We start from the raw sequence: 15,167 nt of genomic DNA, 5'->3' as shown, positions 1-15,167 counted from the left end.
ACGAACATTTGAGAAAAAGCGAGCACTTAAATAAAGCATTACTAAAAACCCTGTTAAGTTATTCAGAGCTATGAAAGAGCAAACTCTGAGCAAAATGCATTTCTCTTTGGGTGGTTGCATTTTGTGTTTTTGTTAATCATGCCCTGGGTATTGCAAGCATATGTCACTGTGCGCGCGTGTGTCTCTCTGGCAGCGCACACTTCCTGCAACAGTGGCTAGGGGGTGCATGTGGACAGAGGAAGCCACACTAATATATTCCTCACTGGCTGCTGTGAGCTGGTCACATGGGGAGCCAGTGCGAGTTTAAAAGTGCTTTGGTTTCCCTTCAGCCAGTGCAGTGTGAGCCTTTGCTTGAGACGCACACACATACACACACACTACACGCCTTTGCCTACAGAACGGCAACTTTCTGTACTGGAGCTTCTCTGATCTACCCAAACACACGTACACACTTTCACATCTGTGTGCAGCTATAGAGGACAAGACACAGGCATTAAGGTGCGGAGGAAGATAAGTCAAGAGACGGAAGCAAACGCTTTCAAGTAAGTACCTTTATTCTATCTCTTCTTTATAAACTGTCAGTCATTTCTAACAGGGATGTTTAGTTGCATGCATTGCCATTTGGTTTTGTGCTTTGAGGGACATGCAAAGATGGACAGATGTCTTTTTTTTTCTTTTTTGGAGCTCCTATTTTGGAAGCTGTTGGGATCAACAAATGATTGGCAAGTGTCACCTAATGGATTATTTCCTGTTTGTTTGAGATCTCACAGTGTTCACTAGCCGCGGCGTCTCCCGGTTCTCCCCTGCCTGTTATGCACATGTTAGAAGGATGCGAGCGAGCATATTAGACAGCCGCGCACCATGCGAGAAATGTGATTCACACAGCCTCGCTCCGGGAAGAGGAGGCAAACAAAGTAGCCAGTTCGCTGGAGAGAAGAGAGACGGGGGTGAGGATCAGGGGACGGAGGAATGGGAGAGAAAGACGGTGCGACCGAGTGAAAGTGGAGAGGCTTTGAAAAGCCCTGACACTAGGCAGACAATTAGCCCCAGCTTCTGTTATCTGTGCCTTTTCTGTAGCTGCTGCCCTGAAGGCGCAGGTCAAGGGAAGAGCTGACCCAGTGTCAACACTCCTGCATGGAACCCATTATCAGGACCTGATTGATTAGTTTTAGCGGAAATCTCCTCATCTCCTCCTCCTTCTCCAGCTCGGGCTGCTGCTTTTTGTTCTTTGGCTGGGCTTGTCTCTTGCCAGTTTCCCTGCCTTTACATTCTTATCCGTCTCTTAGATTTTCGTTGTGGGTGTAAATCTCATGGTAACTTGTCACGAGTCAAATAATAATAATAATAAAAAAATAATAATAATAATAAATGTTCATGAAGAAAATATCAGATTTGACTATTATTATTATTATTATTATTATTATTATTATGACTTTTTGATCTATCGGTTTTTGTCTATTTATGGAAATTGTCATGTCACAATGCAACAAGCCTTAAAAGAAAAAAAAAACAATTTTCATTAAGCAAAGTATAATTTTCTTTTTATTGTGCATTAAAATATGACCTGGACACATTCTTGACAGGTTTCATGAGATTCAACCTTATGCATATCTATTGGTATTTTTGACTTCTTGGGATGCAGCATGCATTTATTGGTGGGCTAAAACTCTTTATCTGTAACACAGGGACATGCTGCGGGGGTAAAGCTCTTTCTCTTTGCTTTTAAAGACTCTGCCCTCCTCACATTAGCACAAAGGGGGTCAGCTTAACTCTGGGAGGATTGACACTGCCTTAATGATGCCCTGTTTCATGCCTTATTGAGAGCGGTGACTGAATGGCTGCCGGACACCTATTTTCTTTTTAAATGAGGGTCTCTGCTGTCTCTGTACAGTGTTTCAGTTCGTAAAGCTTTCACCGAAGGGGCTCTCGCTGTCATCTGAGCAGCCTGTAGCTTGGCACCTGGTTTTAGTTTGACTCCTTCCACACAAATGCAGTAAAAGAGCAACACGCGCTGGTCCGGGAGCTCGTGTGGATGTAAATAAAACGTTGCAGGCTCAATAAAAGAGCTAAAGTGTGGTGCACGTGCTATGTTAGGCTTCATTAAATTAATCCACTCCTTTCGTTAGATTAAGCAGGACATCTTTAGGTCTGGAATCACGGTAGGGATTTGTCTCGTGGGGTGTGATTCAAGACCCCATGCTCGTGTTTTTCGCTCTAATCTCTCCGTCCTGCCCCGGGGCCGTGTTTATGATTCAAACAGAAGAAAAGTAAAATAACACCAGCATAATATTTCCCTTAACATACTTACCCCTTGGATAAACATCCTTAAACAGATGTCAGAACGCAGGCTGATCACAGACAACGGGGGCTGCCGATGCTTTCTTCCCCAACATACACAAATTCTACAAATTAGAAGCTGGTGCTTGAGGAATCCGCCAGGAAAACACTTCCCACTGCTCTCATTTTCAGAGTCAGGGCCACACTGAGATGAAATAGTGTGTGATCTTTATGAACTGAGTTGTTAAAGCTGTTGTGATGTGTTGGTAATCTGCTGCTTATTCGATTAGGATTTGATTGGTTTATTTATCATTTCATTTGCGTGCGAATTTAAAGCCTGTGTATTTTATGCAGTAAACAAGATTTTTCAAGGTTAGCATATATGTTATTTTCTTGATTCTTCCAATTTAGCCCTTCACTGAGCTAACTAATGTGATGTTGCTACCGTTTGATATTGAGAATGTGAATGCCGCCAACCCGCTGCGCTTTATTAGTATTCATCAAAATGCATTCAAATGCGAGAAGTCTTTTTTTGACTTCCACGTGGGTTTTTATGTGGAAATAAATATTTATTTATAAAATATATTAATATGTATTTACATAGAATACATATATCACTTAAAAAGACAGAATGGGATAGATTTGCATTCCCTGATGGAAATACTAGCTCTTTTGCAAGACAGTGAAGCCTAGATATATATTTACCATGGCTATTTAAGAGTTTGTGTACAGTGTTTGGCACAAATTCATAATAACATTTCACGCAGTATACGTTTTTGCTCAGTTCACTTTTGCACAATTTTTTTGGTCACACTTTAGTTTGGGGACCAGTTCTCACTGTTAACTAACTATTGACTTTTGTCTTAATAAACTCCTTATTTTGGTGCTTATCAATAGTTATTAAGGCTGTTTAGGTATGTGGTAAGATTAAGGGATCTAAAATATGGTCATGCAGAATAAGGCATTAATATTTGCTTTATAAGTAAGTACTAATAAACATGTAATATGCTAGTGACGTGCATGCTAGCTAACAAACTACTGGAGATGGCAACAACAATTGACTGTAGCATTAACAAGTTTAGAAGAAAGATGCAGCTCTAGTACCGTACATAGATATCTTTATCAGTCATAATGTCTGGAGAAAAATAGCGCAGACACTAGAAAAAGATTTACATTTCTTGTGTGCATGTGTCAAGTGTCTATGTTCGTGCATGCTGTCAAGATTTTTTTAGAAAGTCTAGATCTCAGCTATACACATACGGTAAGCATTCGCACCAAAACTGAAATGTACTTTTGCCTTAAAATGTAGTGGTTACAAATTCAGCTTTGAAAAAAATAAAAACAAAAAGGCATTTCTTTGTTTCCTGTTGGCTGTTTAGAAAAATGAATTCACAACATGATGCCTTCTTTGCGATGTTAGGACCAATGGGAACACAGTATACAAATGTCACAATGATGTCATCACAGCCAGTTGCATTATAAATGCTTTCCATAAAAATATATTCCACACTTCTATGCCTGAAAGGATCTACAGCACAAAGTTTGAATTGAGTGATTAAGCAATTCAGGTATAACAATATATCATGAGTCTAGAACATAGTGCATTCAAATTTATTTTAATTATAAATGTGTCTTTGCACCTTGCTATTCTGATTGAAATCTATTGTTTCTGCCTGGGTATGGAAATGATATGCTATTTGCTGTAGATGAAGCTATCTGCATGTTCCATGGATTCCCAATGTCTCATTTTCATGTCTGTAGGTGGTCTGAATATGTATGGGGTTGTAAGTCCATCTATATATTTGTTTATCAACACATTTGGGACACCAAGTCAACTTCGGAACCCAAAGTATCCCTCCTGTTATGAACATTCAAATGCACAAACTCCACCAAACCCCGATGTTCTTTCCTCCAAAAGGAGTCTTCAAGGTTTGGCTCTGCTTAAAACAATTCATTCCCCGGGTTGCATGCAATCTATTATTCTTCCATTTAACCCTGTCCACAAAACGTTCTCTATTTCCAAATTGGCTACCTGGATCATAACTAACCTGTTTAACTCAAGCATGTGACTTAACATTGGTCCTCTCCTCGATGGCTCCATTCCTGTTCTTGAAGCATTATAATACCAGATCCAGGCCTTCCATCCCAGACTCTATTTAAAGACGCATCTTGATCCTTGACAAAGTAAACACAGAGAAGACATGGTTATTTATAAGCTAAAGGCCATAAGATCACCAGCATGCCTTCGAAAGGTCAATGAGTTGACACTTTTGCTGTTGCCTTGGAGGTAAATTTGGTTCCTGAACTTTTGCGTGTCATTTACTGACCACCTCTATCACATTTGCACCTGTAGATAAAGATTTAAGCCAGGAAAGTTGGTCCAAGGTCAGGGTACATGGGTGACCCCTATCTCTAGGCACAGTGTAGAATACAGGATGACTAGAAAATGGTAACCCAAACAATAGCCCTTGAGCAAAGAGCAACCCAGAAAAATGCTGGAGCTCTTCTCCGGCCTCGTCGCAAGCTTTTAATCTATTAACTGCTGATCCTTAAACTCTAATCAATGCAGGCTTTTATATTTCCATTAAACGAGAAAGGGAAATGAATAAATAAATCATGCCATCAGAGTGGCTAGCCTCCTTCACTTGGAAAACCATCGCAGACAGACCTCTTCTTAGCATGTGCAATGCAAATTGTGTTAGTGCTCTGGGGCAGAGTTATTTGCCCAATTTTCCTGCATCCCCTTGGCTTTTTATTGCATGTCTGCATTATTAGTGCCACAGCTTTTGATAGCAAGCACGCTCAGTTATTAAGGGAAGGGGGTTTGCAGAATTCGGACGAAGGGGGAGGCGTTGTGTTGACTGGGAAACGTTAATTGCATTAGCATTCCCCATTTGGCCTCTGATTGGAGTGGACTGGGGAACATGCCAGGGTACATTTTTCTGTTTACACCCCGGCATGGGCTACTATGAAGCCTGGCAGATATTCAAGGTTGAGGGCCCCTGGACACGCCACATTTGTGGCGCCTTAGTCCTGCACAAGTTGCCTGGTTCCTCTTCCAAATTCAACATCTTGTACCTCTTCCGTAACCTGTTTATGGCATAGTGAACTTGTGAAAATGAAACATGGGGAAATGCTAAAATAAAAGGTTATCATCTGTCAAACAAATCAAGATGAAGCTGAGATTGTTCTAAAGGAGGATCAACATGAAGCAGAGATTACACTGTTGGCAGATGTGAGTTTTTGCATTAATATAGCTTTCAGTTGATGCTTTGCATATGCCAGCTATTGTACAGTCTCTTCAATCTTTGCAAAACTTTCTTGAGCAGCAAACCAGCACATTAGAATCATTTCTGAAGGATGTGGGACTCTGAAGACTGGAGTAATGATGCTGAAAATTCAGCCTTGTATCTCAGAAATAAATAGCATTTTAACATGTATTAACATATTTCACAATATAACTGTTATTACTGCATGTTTTAAAATACATTGAAATAATCTTACCAACTTTGTATCTGATATACTGTATGAACAATAAATGTTTCCATGTATCATCAATTTGCTGTTACTGCCCAGCATTACATACAGATTTACCATGCATTACATTTAGTTTCCTCAACAACAAGGTTGCAAATTGTGTTTTTAAAATTCAGCTCAAGTACTGCCATGCATCTTCACAACGAACAACACAATTAAACAGTCTTAATGGCGAGAAAAGACTGCTTAATATTGCATAAGTCTACACTTTCGCTCAGCAGCTATTCAATCGGCAAACCCGGGTGATTAGATATTGTGAAATCCGTTTAAAATAATCTTCTCTTCTAATTCTTAACTTAACGTGCCAAGCTAACTTGTATTGTCACCTGCAAGCATGATTAGATTTAGAGTGTTTAAAAGGCTTTTAATTGAAAACGGTGGCTTTATTAACAGTGCTGTGAAGCCCTGCAGGTGGACTCGATCTGCCCTGTAATCCTAGCAGTCTGGGTGTGATACGATTGTTTTCACTAAGCATACTGAATTAGCTGTGCTCCCTGCTGCCCGCAGCTGCTACCGCCTCCATCGAGGAGCTGCTCCTTCAAGAGAAATACTTTCATCTCATTAATGTGGCTTAAAAGTTACGGCTGCTTTGGAAAATTGTGTGAATTCCTCTGAATGACCTTTTGAAAGGGACATACCATAAGGAGTCCATTTTCCCTTGATCTTTTAAGGTTACAAGTTCATTGTAGTGTGAAAAAGTGCGGTAATTTTCAAAAAAATTATAAAATAGAATAAAATCAAATAACATACTCCCTCTCATCAAAAGTAATAATTTAAAAAACTCTAGCAACTGCAGTTGGAACTTTCGATCTACAGATAAAAACTGACATTCTAATTGCTCTGAAAGCAGTGGATTTTGACTCGTCAGGCCTGAGACGAATCAATGCCATTAAAGCACAACATAAGGGTGATGTACAGTGCTGCTAATAGTGATATGTTGGTCATGTAAGTCCAGACGTCTCTGAGCGAGCCGGTGTCCAGGTGGCTTAACTGCCTACTTAATGAGCACCAAATGACTGTATCTCGTCACCAGATGGCAAATGTTAAAAGAAAGTCATTTACTTTGAGTCTGTCTTTGCTGCGTTTTTAGAAATAATTGGACTGTGATTACAGTGAAATGTCATGCTGAGCACCCTGACATCATCAGCTGACAATATTTTCAAAATGAGGACCCCCTGCCATTTGCTCATTAGGGGTTTATCTGACTAACATGGCTTCATTTGGCAAGCGTCATTTTTAAAAAAGATTAATGTGCGCATAAATTAATTGTAATATTGCATACATATTATGTATTACATAATATATGCATTATTGACAGAATGCCATGATGCATGTCGTATCTTCTTCATCAGCTATTGACACTTCACAAGGTTGTTTAAACACACTTTGAGTGTGTTTTAGTGCTTTTATATTTTGGATTCTTAGTGTTCATTCATTCACTCACTCACTCACTCACTCACACACTCACTCACTCACTCATATATTAATATAGGCATATTTGTCTTCAAAATTAATTTTGAACATTTTAGTTCAAGATTTTAGTTTAAAAGGCAGTTAAGATAAAGAAAAACAAACTCAATCAAGTGTGTTCAATCTTTATTGAATTGAAATCTGTTATCTTCAGCTGTATTCCAATAACCAATTGAAAAAAGACAGAATTTGTTTTGTTTAAAGAAAAACACAAATTGTATATCAGTTTAATGAATTAATGAATAACACTGCAAGGGGAAATAATGTAAACATTTTAAGTTTTAATGAAAACTAATATATAAAAAATTATACAAAAAATATAATTTTAATGACAAACAAAATATACTGTCCATGTAAAGTGGTTACGAAACAAAACAAAATGAATAGAACAGAAAATAATAGAATAGAAGTCTGAAAGTGAAAACACAAGTAAAGTGCAGAAAGACACATTTTGGACTCATTATTTCATATTTAATTAGTGCATCAGATGAGATCTTAAATTTTAACGCTAGATGACAATGTTAAGATAATTAAAAAGGGGTTGACACTTTATTTGTCTTTCTATTTTCTTTTTTTTTTTTTTTCTCCTTTGACCATCATCATAGGACAGGTGCAATCCAAAAACAAATATATATATATATATATATATATATATATATATATATATATATATATATATATATATATATATATATATATATATATATATATATATATATATATATATATATATATATATATATATATTTCTGCATATGGACAACAGTATTTAGGTATATTGTCTAATCTTTCCAGTCAGACTAAGCATGATCCAAGAAGTTTTTAAATGATTATATATATAGATTATCCACAACTCAAAGAAGATGCAACTACCATTGGGAAATATAAATAAATAAAAGTGACTTCAAACTCCCCTAAAGCTTTACAAATTTATTAATCAATTTCCTTGTACTCTATCTCCCTCTCTCTCTCTCTCTCCCAAAAAAAATAATACAAAATAAATAAATAAAAAAAGCAAAAAATAAATAATAATAATAATCAATAAATAAAAATTGCTGAAGTAGCTGATCAGTATTAAGATTAGTCTTCATCATCTTTTAAAATAGTTTTTTTGTCTTTCACTGTCTGTTCTGTATCGATTCTTAGCCTGAACAAAATAAACAATTATGTACAGTTTCATCTGATCTTAATCACCATAATGAAGTAGGGCAATATGACTGGAAGTAGTTAATCAGCTTAGAGAAATGGCCTCCTCTCTGTCTCTATAGTCATAATTATTCCTCCTTCGCTCCATAGAGAGGCAGTCTCCTTAAGACGGTCTCATTAATTACCACACAAACCATAAACTCCTATCTCCCAAATAGTTTCCCCACATATTCCTGCTGATTACCTATTTCCAAAATGAGCCGGTTTTGACAAATGCTCAACTCTAGGTGGAGGTGTGGATCTCGGCTGAATTTATAGCCATCTTGCAAAACCTGCGCTTGTCCTTTTTATGTCTCCCAAAATAATAAGACATCCTGATTAAGTAGCGAGTGGCCAAGATAGCGAGGAACAAATGCGCTAATGGTCGCTGAAAATAAAACAGTTGACAAGGCTGGATTAAAGCACTTGTAATTTAAGCGCTTTGACAGTTTATGTGCTGGTGTGGTGGAAAATATAACAGCGTGTCATTTACCTGAGAGAGAGTGCAGGCAAGATTTAAGCCTTGTGTGAACCGTTAAAAGTGGATTTTAACAAAAACTATCACCAGGTATTATGTGATCTGTATTTAGCTGATTTTAGACTTAAAATTGTAAGACTGTTCATGTAATAATATAATATAATATAATATAATATAATATAATATAATATAATATAATATAATATAATATAATATAATAGAATATAATAGAATAGAATATAATAGAATATAATAGAATATGTTTATTTATTTATTTATTTAGAGTGTACTGCCTCCTTAAGAGAGAGAACTTTATTTATTTATTCCAGTAAAAAGACCTGAATAAATATATTCATTTTTCATGTTTATTTGTCCATAAACCTCACTTAAACCTAATCTCTTTCTTTCCTCCTTCACCCCGTCCTCCATTTATAGTGTGAATGAAAATGTAAAATGTAAAAATTATTTATTCATATAATAATAATATAATAATCTGTTATTTTTAACTGTGATAATCAAATGCATTAATACTGGACAAACTGCATCCATTTGAATACAAAAATACAACCAGATTTGTCTTGATTTCCAGTAAAAAGCCTTACATTTTAAAATCCTTCTTTCCTTCCTTCCTACATTTCAATACAGCTCATGTTCATTCATAACATAAACATGATCTTTCCAATATAACTTGATTGCAGCAAGAGTCTGGCCATGCAGACCTAGTGTAGTGAAAAAAAAAGAACTTTGATGTGAAATTGCACACAAAAATATAAACAAGGATTCCAACTAACGTAGAGCGAATAGCTACATTTGAAAAAAAACTGTAGTAGCTTAATTGGCAAGAGCTTGATTTTCCCCACTCAACATCTTGGGCTCTCAGGTAATCAAGCGCACATTCAACACACGCAAGTTGTGATGCAAAAGTGATTAGACTAATTAAGACTAACAACTGTTCTATCAAAGATTTTTTTTTTTTTTTCTTCCAGTCCCTTGGCTGATTTGTTACGGTAATGCTCACATGTAGGCTTTGTTTCAAAACCAAGTACACTACCCATATAGGCAGCATTTGAAATCATCCTAGAAATCACAGGTCCGATCTAAAGTCTGTTTCAAAAGGTAGGCAGCAGCTTGTGTTTTTCGACAGACTTCACATCAGGAGAGAAAGTCAAAAGCGCGCATGTGGGAAGATGATGATTAGATCACTCCACAAATTACAATTAGAATGGAAGATGCATCCCACATGTTTGTTCAGTTTGCATTTCAATTTAAAATCATAAAAACGGCTGCTCTCAATCAGATTTTGAGGTTAAAAGGTGCGTTTTGCAGTTTTTAGTTTAAAGTATTAGTTTAGCCACATGCAAAACCTTACTGAATAGTGTTATGTTGCTGCCTGTGTCTCAAATCAGTCACTTAGAAGGTTCAATTAGGATGTTGTCTAAGAAGGCAATATACAACAAGGCTCACAAACAGAACCTGAATTGTACTAAGCAGTCCTGTTAATATGCATTTTGGCACTTGGATTGTCTTTGACATGTGATACACCTGTCAGATGCATTAGTCTACAGCATCAACGCTTCACTATAAAATCAGCTTAAAGCAAAGTTGAGGGCATGTAAATGCCAAGTTTGTCCTAGTTAACGTTAAGGCGGCACATTACGACACAGCGGTGCTCTTAGCATGGAGGACGAGAGACGAGGAGGTGCAGACAGGGACTTTACACTTAAGCTTGCTTCACCTCCAGGGTGCTGGAGAGACATCAGTACACTTTTGAAGATGGGATTGAGGGATTTTGTCAACCTGCTACACAGCCTTCGGAGATTTGTTTGATAGCAAATTTTAGTGCATGGTCTAATCAGAGGGATAAGACTGCAACTATTGAAAAATGATTTCCTAGCTATATAGGAGTATATTCATGAATCTTTCTAGTCACAACTTGGGATGCAAGCCTCGACAGAAAATAAGAAACACTCTGTTTCTTTTTTCTTTTTTTTTTTTTTAATAACAGGACACGAAATCTATGCATAAAAAAATAGAAACAATATTTCTGTCAACACAAATTACATCTGAGAATATATAATTATTTCAAGATCAACATTTAAATAATTAAACACTCAAGTACTCTGTCTTTTTTTTTTAAAGAAAACTCATGCGCAAAACTCAATGCCATTTTTCACAAATAGTTTTTTATTTTTTATTTCCCAGACTAATCTGTATTTTGTAACCTAAACACATGTATGTGAAACTGATTCAAATGCCTTTATACTGGACAAATCCAGTACATAATTAAGTGCCCTTGAAATACTGAATGATATATGGAACGCTTGGCAACCCTAATTACAACCTTGAACATAAAGTGTTGCTTACTTTAGGTCACCCCGACAATCCATCTAGCGTCGCTCCCAAAACCTCAATCGCCGTTTTCTCTGCTTCTGTGTCAAAGCTTTGAACTTCAATTGCGTCTAATGCAGGAACCTACGGCAAGCCAAACCTGTTTATCACTTTCCACATCACATGTGAACTCTTGAAGCAAGGATAGATGTTCTCAGCAGAGCAGGAGGCAGCGCTGACAAACTATGATAAATTAGTTGTTTACTGACATTTTATGCTGGCTGAGGATGGTGGTTAGGGAGGAGATATGTGTTAATGAGACGAGAATAAGTCATGGAGATATGCTTACATTGATAAGAGGAAGTCAAAAAATGGCGATTAGGTCGCACCACACACTGGAATATATGAGATGCATTCTATGTGATGTTTATTCATGTGATGCTAATCTTGTCCTAGATTGGATACGATTTAACAGTTAATGGTTCAATCAGTAAAACAGATGTCATTTTCAGTTATAGTAGTAAATAATAAAATAATAATAATAGTGATAAAAGACACTCAAGTCACTCCAAACCTGCATGGGCTTCTTTCTTCTGTTGAACATAAAATAAGATTTAAAAAAAAAAATATTGGTAAGCAAACACTTGGTGGTACCCATTGCCTTCCATAGTATTTACTTCCTCAAGTCAAGTCAAGTCAAGTCAAAGTCTACTGGCAAATGTTTGATTACCAATATTCATCAAAAAAATCAAATAAAATAGTGAATGATGATTTTTTTTTTTTTTGTGTGTGTGAATTATGAATTATATATATAAAAAAATATTACAAAAAATAAAATAATAACACATGTGTATATTTGATATTTAACATGGTTTTGCAATCAAATTTTTTTAATTGTCATTTGAAATGGTTGATGGTAACAATTTAGCATATTTAAAAGCCATTTTTTCTCATTTTCATGTCAAAAATGTTATTTAAAATGTCATTAATGTGAGTTTGGAGATTGCTTATGTGATTTTATTGTGTAATAAATTACACATTATCACATATAAATGGTATTAGAAATATAATGGTAACAGGGTTGATGAATAGCATTATGCCAGATAATTTTAATAATAATAATAATAATGATAAAATATAATAAAATATCATCCAATATAATATAATTATCCAATATAATTAGTATAATGTTTTGAGTTGATTAAATCATCTAAACAGACGTTTTTGTTGCAAAATTTGTCATAACTTAGCACAGAAAAGATACATATTTCATGCTCAAAAGTCATTTTGTTATACTGAGTTTTGTATTTTGTATTTTTCCCCACCTGCTTTAAAACTCCGAAGTCTGAGGTGCAAGTGTAGATTTGGAATTGCCCGATGAACACCACTTTAGAGAATGCAGTGCTAGCAGATTAAATAGCATTTTAATGCACTTTGTAATGATCTTATATGGGCACCTCCTGTGCCTACCTATTATATGCCCTTAAAATCCCCTTACTGAGCATATCCTCCACTGTCTGAGTCTTCATTTGTGCGTCAACCATAGTGGGTGGGGAATGCTTTGTCTAGATGAAGGACAATGCTGACAGCCTTATATTTTGCTGTCCTTGTAAACACTGACCAATCGAAAAACAACAGAGCATGACACCTTTATCAAGCCAGTAGCACAACTACTGTACAGAAAACCACTAAAAACTGCCATTTATGGTGGCATGTGATGGCAACGCACATATATCACTTAAAGCATACTGGCATTTAGTCAAAATGGCTATATTAAAAGAGATACAATCAGACTATTTGTCAAGGCGCCAATGTAATTAATGTGCAAGCGCCGGGATAGAGCTGTAACTGAAGATCAGTATTAGCTGTCTCATTAGCATTTTAAATAAGATTGAGATTAGTTACATTGGCAAAATAATGTGGCTACCAGCGTAAGTTTGGGGCCAATTTGGGCATTTTCCCATCTCCGTCCAATTAGATCTTTGACATTCACATTTCACCTCCATTTCACAGAGAGCAATTAAATGTTGAGTTGAAGCTTTAGAGGAGAATGAGGGAAAGAGAACTGAGCTCATTTAGCTTGCACAAAGAACGACAGATAAGTTAATGAAGAAGAGAATAAGAGGCGACAGCAATGAGCAGCTAAATTGTTTGGACTGAAAAGGTGTCACTGAATATCACTGGACAAGGCCATTAGCTTCCATTTCCAGTTATTTCCCAGATCTACTTCCTATGTTTGGAAGCAAAATTGTACAAACAGGTAAAACATGCTACCATTTATCAAAATATATTAATTTGAATCTGCAACTGACCTTTAAGATGGTTGCCGACCAATTCCACGTTATCAACTGTTGCTATCTATCACATTAAAAATTTTTCTAAAGCAATAAAGAAAAAATATAGGGGGAACTGTGGGGTTACAGCGAGGCACTTCCAATAGCTGTATATGGGGCCAATTTGTTAAAATATTCATAGATTTCAAGATATCAGCCATAAAAGACGCTAACATTATTATTATTTTCTTAAATAATTTACTAATATTTTCTAATATTTTGATAATATTTTTACAGAATTATCAATGTAAGTGTTTATGCAACAAAATAGGGTCCCACTTTATGGTAGTTGACCTTTGCTGCTATGTGTAAAAAATAAAACAAAAATAAGAATAAAAAAAAATAAACAGTGTACTTGTTCATATTTTCTTGCAAAACACTTTTGGTGCTATTTAAGACATAATCTTTTTTTTTTTTTTTTTTTTTTTTTAAACATAATTTCTTTTTAGGCTGAAATATTCCTTTAACATCCCAATATATGCCCATCTAAAATTTAACTCTGCAGTCACGAATTACAGCAGATGACTAAAAAGTTGAAAAAAAAAAATTACTGTATACAAAATCTTGTCTTATCTGGAGAAAATCATCTAGGCAACCAATATTGGCGGTGAGAAATCAATCTGGCAACATATGAGGTATATATCACAACATCAAAAACAAACTACTTTAAACTCAGGATCAAAAACAGCCAAACTTGGCATCATTTCCATCACTGGGCTTTTTGATGAAAAAAAAAAAAAAAACTTAAAACTTTAATCGGAGTCAAAAACACTACTGAGTTAACATACAGCATGGGAAAGGTCAAATGCCCCAGCATCCCTCAGTGCACAGATGTTTAGCGAAATAGCATTTTTCACCCACCGCTGCTGCATAATCTCTGCTGATCATAGACTTGGCATCTACCTGTATACTCATTAATTGATTCCCACCAGTTCGCCTCAAAAGCCGTGACCTAACTGACATTGCATCGCCCTGTAAATGGTCCTATTAAATCAGGGGATCTCGTAAACTTGCCGAGCAGGGATGTCTTGCACAGGGTAGGTCAGCATTGGCTATCAATTATGTGTCCAGATGACCTTCTGTAGCCTCACAGCGGGGCAAATGCTGACCAGACAGTCACTTGCGAGTTTATGTTTGCAGTGTTTTCCTGTTTAACACAATGGATTTATTAATCTGCTTGTGTTTAGCCTTCCACGGGTCATACATGGATCCAACTTAACCCATGATCTTTCTATTATTGATTATGTGGCCTTGGATGATGGTGTATGTCAAACCCAACATGTCAGCCTATTGCTGAGTATTAAATGTCTGTGCTACAGACATGACGAATAGATAAAATCATGCATCTTGTTGAGGGACTATTGCTTTAACCATCTAGCTACACTGTAACAACCACCTGGAGCACCCTAGGAAATGCTAGGCAACACTCATAACTGAAGCTGTCAAACGATTAATCAATATTAAAGTTGCTACAGTTAAAAAGCTGGTAGTTGGATCTCGGGAGCGGGCTGGCGGTCCGCCGCGAGGCAAGCCACCGCGTGTCCCGGACCCTGCCTCCT

The 15,167-nt window shown here is 36.4% G+C and overlaps 1 protein-coding gene across 1 annotated transcript in view; it reads left to right on the top strand.

Annotated features, from left to right (window-relative positions):
- Window positions 1–322: 322 nt before the first annotated feature.
- The window catches only part of cntfr (ciliary neurotrophic factor receptor), a 169,163-nt gene continuing 154,318 nt past the window's right edge, over window positions 323–15,167 (top strand). The window contains exon 1 of the mRNA XM_052568029.1: window positions 323–542. The gene's annotated coding sequence lies outside the window, so the exon portion shown is untranslated. The remainder of the gene's footprint in view (window positions 543–15,167) is intronic.

The sequence above is a fragment of the Carassius gibelio genome, chromosome B10 (genome assembly GCF_023724105.1).
Source record: "Carassius gibelio isolate Cgi1373 ecotype wild population from Czech Republic chromosome B10, carGib1.2-hapl.c, whole genome shotgun sequence".
In the NCBI taxonomy this organism is placed as follows: Eukaryota; Metazoa; Chordata; class Actinopteri; order Cypriniformes; family Cyprinidae; genus Carassius; species Carassius gibelio.
This window is presented reverse-complemented; position numbering and strand designations above follow the sequence as displayed.